A 6,022-nucleotide genomic window follows, 5' to 3' on the forward strand; every position below is an offset into this window, starting at 1 on the left:
CACAGTGTATTAAATTAGTCATATTTTCCACATAATAGAGTTAAAGGACTAATTTAAAAATGTTATGTTACTAAAACTTGTTTTTACACGATTTTCAATTCAAGATCAGAAATATATTTAATATATGTCATTAATTAAAATAATAACTGCCTCTAACAGGTCAATTGAAAAGTACCCAGTCTGACACATATATGGCGCTACTAAAATTAAATCCATATGTGTTTTAGCTAACCATAACAATCAAAAGATACGTGTATAAATTTGACAGCTGCCGGATTATTAGTTTGTGAATAATAGCATTTTAACTGAAGCAACTTTTGTTATTGTGAAAAAAATTGATAAAAAGGAATTTCGCTTGTTAATAAAATATTGATTGTTGAAGGAAAAAAATACAATTTAAGCAAAACCTTGGATTGGCGAGTTTCCGGACACTGCCCCAGGAAAATCAACCGTCAAGGATTGGTATCCTAAGTTTAGACGTGGTGAAATGAGCACCGAAGACGATGAACGCAGTGGACGCCCAAAAGAGGTTGTTACCGAAGAAAACATTAAAAAATCCACAAAATTATTTTGGATGGCCGTAAATTGAAATTGGATGAAATAGCAGACACTCTAAACATATCAATTGAACGTGTATATCATATCATTCACGAATATTTAGTATCAGAAAGCTATGTGCAAAGTGGGCGCCACGCAAGCTCACTTTTGACCAAAAACAACGACGAGTTGATAACTTGGAGCAGTGTTTGAAGATGATAAAGCATAATAAACTCGAGATTTTGCCTCGATATGTTACAACTGATGAAACATGGCTCCTTCATTTTACTCCGAAGTCCAATCGACAGTCATTCGAGTGGATTGCACACGATGAACCCATTCCAAAGCGTGGGAAAACACAAGTCGGCTGGCAAGGTTATGTCATCTGTATTTTGGGATGCGCATGGAATACTTTTCATTGACTATCTTGAAAAAGGAAGGACCATCAACAGCGACTATTACATAGCGTTATAGGGCCGTTTGAATCACGAAATCACTGAAAAACGGCCGCATTTCAAGAAAAAGAAATTGCTGCTTCACCAAGACAATGCACCTTATCACAAGTCAGTGAAAACGATGGCAAAAATCCAACAATTGGACTTTGAATTGCTTCCTCATCCACCGTGTTCTCCAAATTTGGCCCCCATCGTCTAATTCCTGTTCTCAGATCTCAAAAGAATGCTCGCTGGGAAGAAATTTTTATCGAATGAAGAGGTGATCGCCGAAACTGAGGACTATTTTGAAGCAAAGGACAAATCGTACTACAAAAATATTATCGAAAAGTTGGAGGGTCGCTATAATCAGTGTATCACCCTTGAAGGGAATTATGTTAAAAAAACTAATTTTGCCAAAAAAATTTGTTTTACTATGGCAGGCCCGGGACTTTTCAATTGACTTGTTAGCGAGGCAGCCCTATCACAGCTATAACAGCAAAAAGGTAAGCAGAATTGGTGAATATTACTGTATGCTGCCAGGAGACCTTCCAGATTCATCCCACAGTCGAAAATGTACAAAGCCCCCAATAAGGGAGAAAAGGTTTTAGCGGATTCTAGTGCACGTATATTAGATTAAAAAAAATGTATCGATAATGATACATAAAGATAAAGAATACGTCATTAAACCTAAACAACTCTTAGAATTTTCTTTTGCCGACCTGTTTTATTCGTACGTCAAAAAAAGAATATATAACAGTGTCATTATATTCCAGGATAAGTGGCACCACAGGTGTGTAACCTCACGAGCTCAACACACGAAGATATACCGTTCCCGATAGGGAAATTCCACGTGTTGTCAATAAATAGCGAGCCGCAAATTGTTTCGGTTCTGAAAACGCGATCGTTTTGCATAAATATCGCATACCGTTCCACAATAATCCGACCGTAGAGGTCCGATAAACGTTAGTCGATGGCTTAATATTTCCGCGAAACCGAAATCTTATCGGCGGACACTCCGGACGAAAACTGGTCCGTTGCGCTGTTTATCGGACCACGAACGGATCGGAGACCCCGTTCGATGGAACTCTTATTACCCATTAGAGTCACTTTTATGCCACTTGATCCGATGCGGCCGGTTGCGATTTATCTATTGTTCGGTTTAGAACAAGATCAGGTACTTAATACACCGACACACGCTCACAAATAAAGTGAGAAGCGACTTGTTTATAATACAAGGGTTTGGTTTTAGAATAGGATTGGATTGGTAACGGGTCAATTGAAAGGTCCCCGGCCATAGTAAAACAATTTTTTTTGGCAAAATTTGTTTTTTTTATTCAACATAATTCCCTTCAAGGGTGATACACTGATTATAGCGACCCTACAACTTATAGATACCATTTTTGTAGGACGAGACGAAAATTTCTTCCCAGCGAGCATTCTTTTGAGATCTGAAACCAGGAAATAGTCGCTGGGGGCCAGATCTGGAGAATACGGTGGATGAGGAAGCAATTCGAAACCCAATTCATGGATTTTTGACACGGTGCATCTTGGTGAAGCAGCACTTTCACCTTCTTCAAATGCCGCCGTTTTTAGACGATTTCGCCCTTCAAATATTCCAATAACGCCATGTAATAGTCGCTGTTGACGGTCCTCACTCTTTCATGTAGATGGTTGCTACTTTTACTCGATAAATGTCGTCGGTATACATGCAGAAAATACCATCAGTGTCTAAACCAGTTACACGTACTTATAGTGATCCATTGCCAATTTGTCCAGGTGCAAGTGCAAAAATGCCTTAAGAACTTCGTCTTCAACACCGCCGATAAATTCAATTCGGCAAGTGCAAACTATATCATTGATTAAGATAACGAATGGAACATCTACCATTCTCCTAAAGGAAACTGATTCTAGACAAAAACTCGGGATATTATAGACCGTATCACGTTTCCAATAATGTTTAGTGACCGTCGACATCAGATATCTTCAAACAACCAAGGTAATGAATGTCGAAAATGTAGTTTTGAGCATCCCATGTTTACCGTCAGCATCCCATGTCATATTCAGCGAACACTGATTCTGAATCATACTAAGTGGAGCAGCTTGATTGCAGTATTTAGACGTTTGGAAAATCACCTAATGAAATAGAAGTCTATAGTCCTATCTAACTGCTAGCAGTAATTTGAAAATCTCCTGTTGAAAATGATAAAAATTATATAGAGACACCAAATACCTATACATCCGTTCGCGTTTGTATTGAACAATTGACAGGTGTTCAACAGATATGATTCAAAAAGAAGGTAAAGAAGATATGTTTAGCTGTATTCTTAGATGTGACACAAGCCTTCGATAAGATGTGACATGAAGGCATTGCCCAAAATCTGCAGAAAATGTTACCGAAATAACACAATGAGTTATTAAAATCTTACATTAATGTTTAGTGTCAAACACAAGAAAACCTACTCTACAACAAAATAAGCTAAATCAAGTGTACGACAAGGAGGTGTGTTGGGGCCACTTCTTTACCTGTTCTACGGATGTCATATAGCATAAATGGAGAATATCATTTGATTCTTGCTGTCGGAGACAATAGCGAGACCTTCAAACACTTCCAAACATATTCCGACACCGACTGTTACCCAGGAAATCAAGAGGATTGCAAGGAGACATATCTGATGTCATCATAGAAATTTAAAATTATTAGTATTAGTGTAGCGACCTTGAGGCATGTCGAATTTTACATCGTGGAATAACGGTCTACAAAATACCCAGAAATATAATCCCAGATGTTGAACACGGGCGGGGTGCCAGCAGCGCCAACTAGAACCCGACAACGAATAGCTGGCGGCAACCCCGAGACGTTTATCTGGGATGTTATTGAAGGGTATTTCGGTCATTCAGTGCTCAACCCTCGTTTGGTTTAAATGTGCCACCATCGACTGCCCAAGCCACATCAACAGGAAACACCGCTGCCATCCGTTTTATTATTTGTATTTTTCACATTTTTTTATATTGCCAATAAATAACGGTCACATAATGTAAACACCACTGTTTCATTTCGTTTTACCTCCGTTCACCGAGCCACATCATTTACAATAAATTAGTATTTTATATAGAGGAATAACAAAACCAAAGATATAATTCAGTTAGGTTATTCCGTATTTATTCACATTACACATCATCATACTGGGTATGTTCGCCAATATATGTCGCTGATGAATAATTATAATCGATCGCGTAAGTCTCGAGTCAAAAAAAGTTTAATTAGTGATAGATACTGTTTCAAAAAGAAACCAACGGATGACTCATCTTTTACTTAAAAGTAACAATTACCTAGAAACACCCATAAACCAAAATGTTCAGTCCGAGACAGCGAGTGAATAAAAAAAGGGAAAATACCAGGAATGGATGGCAAATGTGCGAGTATGGAGTCGGCATTTGCAAAGGTGCTTCGGGTCGCACTAAACTGTAACGTGTGACAAGTATGCCGCCCATTCAGAACTCGCGACCGACCACTCTTCTCCGTCACTCCGGCGAGGCCTTTAATGACGTTATAAAAGTGCTGTTTTGGCATCGCAGATTAAATCTAATATTTGACCAAACGGAACGTGCATCGCCGGCCGGTAATTGCGTTAAAGACGCGCCGGAGCCCTAACGAGGACATCTGACAACTCCTTATCTCGTCTCCTCGCACTTTGCCTGAATGTTTTTATCGTTTTTATCAGTTCGGTGGCCTTTTTCCGATCAGCGACAACTCACGAACATGGGTTTATACAAATAGACGCAAGCTAAAGTGAATTAATGGGTCTGGGAAGTCTTGCAAGTGACCACGCGGTAAATGTTTTTTGTCAGTTTCTACTGTAAGCTTTAGTCTTAGTATTCGGACACTTTAGGTTACAATGTTTACGTCTATTCATTTTTGAAGCTTGATATTACGGAATAGACCTAAAATTATTTAATAATTTAAAATTTCTAGAATAATTACACTTCGAAGCAGAACTATTTTCATTTACTGAATACATGATTTAAGTGAGAGTCTTGTCACTCCTGTAAACTGAAATGTAAACATTATACTTTTTATTACATCATGAATTTTTATTTTCTGGTCAGAAAATTGTAATAATATTTGTTTTCAGTTAGAATCTTTGAACTACATGGTTTCATAAATATTAATCGGTATATTTACTCTTAATAGGTTGAAATATATAGATTACTTTTCTTTATATTAACTGCTTTAATACACACAAACCTAACAAACTGGAACTTTTGCATAGATATGTGACAATGGATAAAACATGGATCCTTCACGTCACTTCGGAATCAAAAAGATCGTCATCGGAGTGGACAGCAACTGATGACATGCCTATCTTGGGCCAAAAGATAAATCGTCCTACAAAAGTGGTATTGAAATATTAGAGCGGGTTTGGAATGATTATGTGGCTCTTGATGGAAATTATGTTGTTAAATAAAGCTAATTTTGAACAAAAAAAAACGCGTTTTCTTTGCCCCGAACTTCGCACTCCATGTGTTACTTTGTCCTAGCATAGTTCATCATCGCTATCAGCTATCGCCATTATCTGTTATCTGTGGTTATTATTAGCTTATTGTCCGTTATTCATCATTGTTGTTAACTTTTATGGACTAAGATTGTCTATAACCATGATGGCTATTCCGTCATTGCTCTTGCCTACCAATATCATTGTCTGTTATTGGTATTATCAATACCATCCATTATCGGTGTCACAATTTGTCGGTTCATTTATTTATCGACACTATTATTTATCAGTACTACGCTCCAAAAGCATAATAAATTACCCATACTATTAGTTGCTAGTATATTAATTGTCAGTACTGTAATATTTCAATAGAACCTGACATTAGAAGTATACGTCGTGATAATCACCGTTATTTATTACATTTCATGTGTATTTTTAATTTCACCCTTTTGTCATTGCAAATTAGTTGCTTAGGTACGTTTTCAGAACTGTCGTCCGACCACCTCGATTTACTTTATTTATTCTGCCATGCGTTGTGTCAGGAGCAGTCAACAATAT

Source organism: Rhynchophorus ferrugineus, unplaced genomic scaffold, assembly GCF_030347505.1.
Source record: "Rhynchophorus ferrugineus isolate W39M unplaced genomic scaffold, kcgeb_rfMv2 rfM10, whole genome shotgun sequence".
NCBI classification, from domain to species: domain Eukaryota; kingdom Metazoa; phylum Arthropoda; class Insecta; order Coleoptera; family Curculionidae; genus Rhynchophorus; species Rhynchophorus ferrugineus.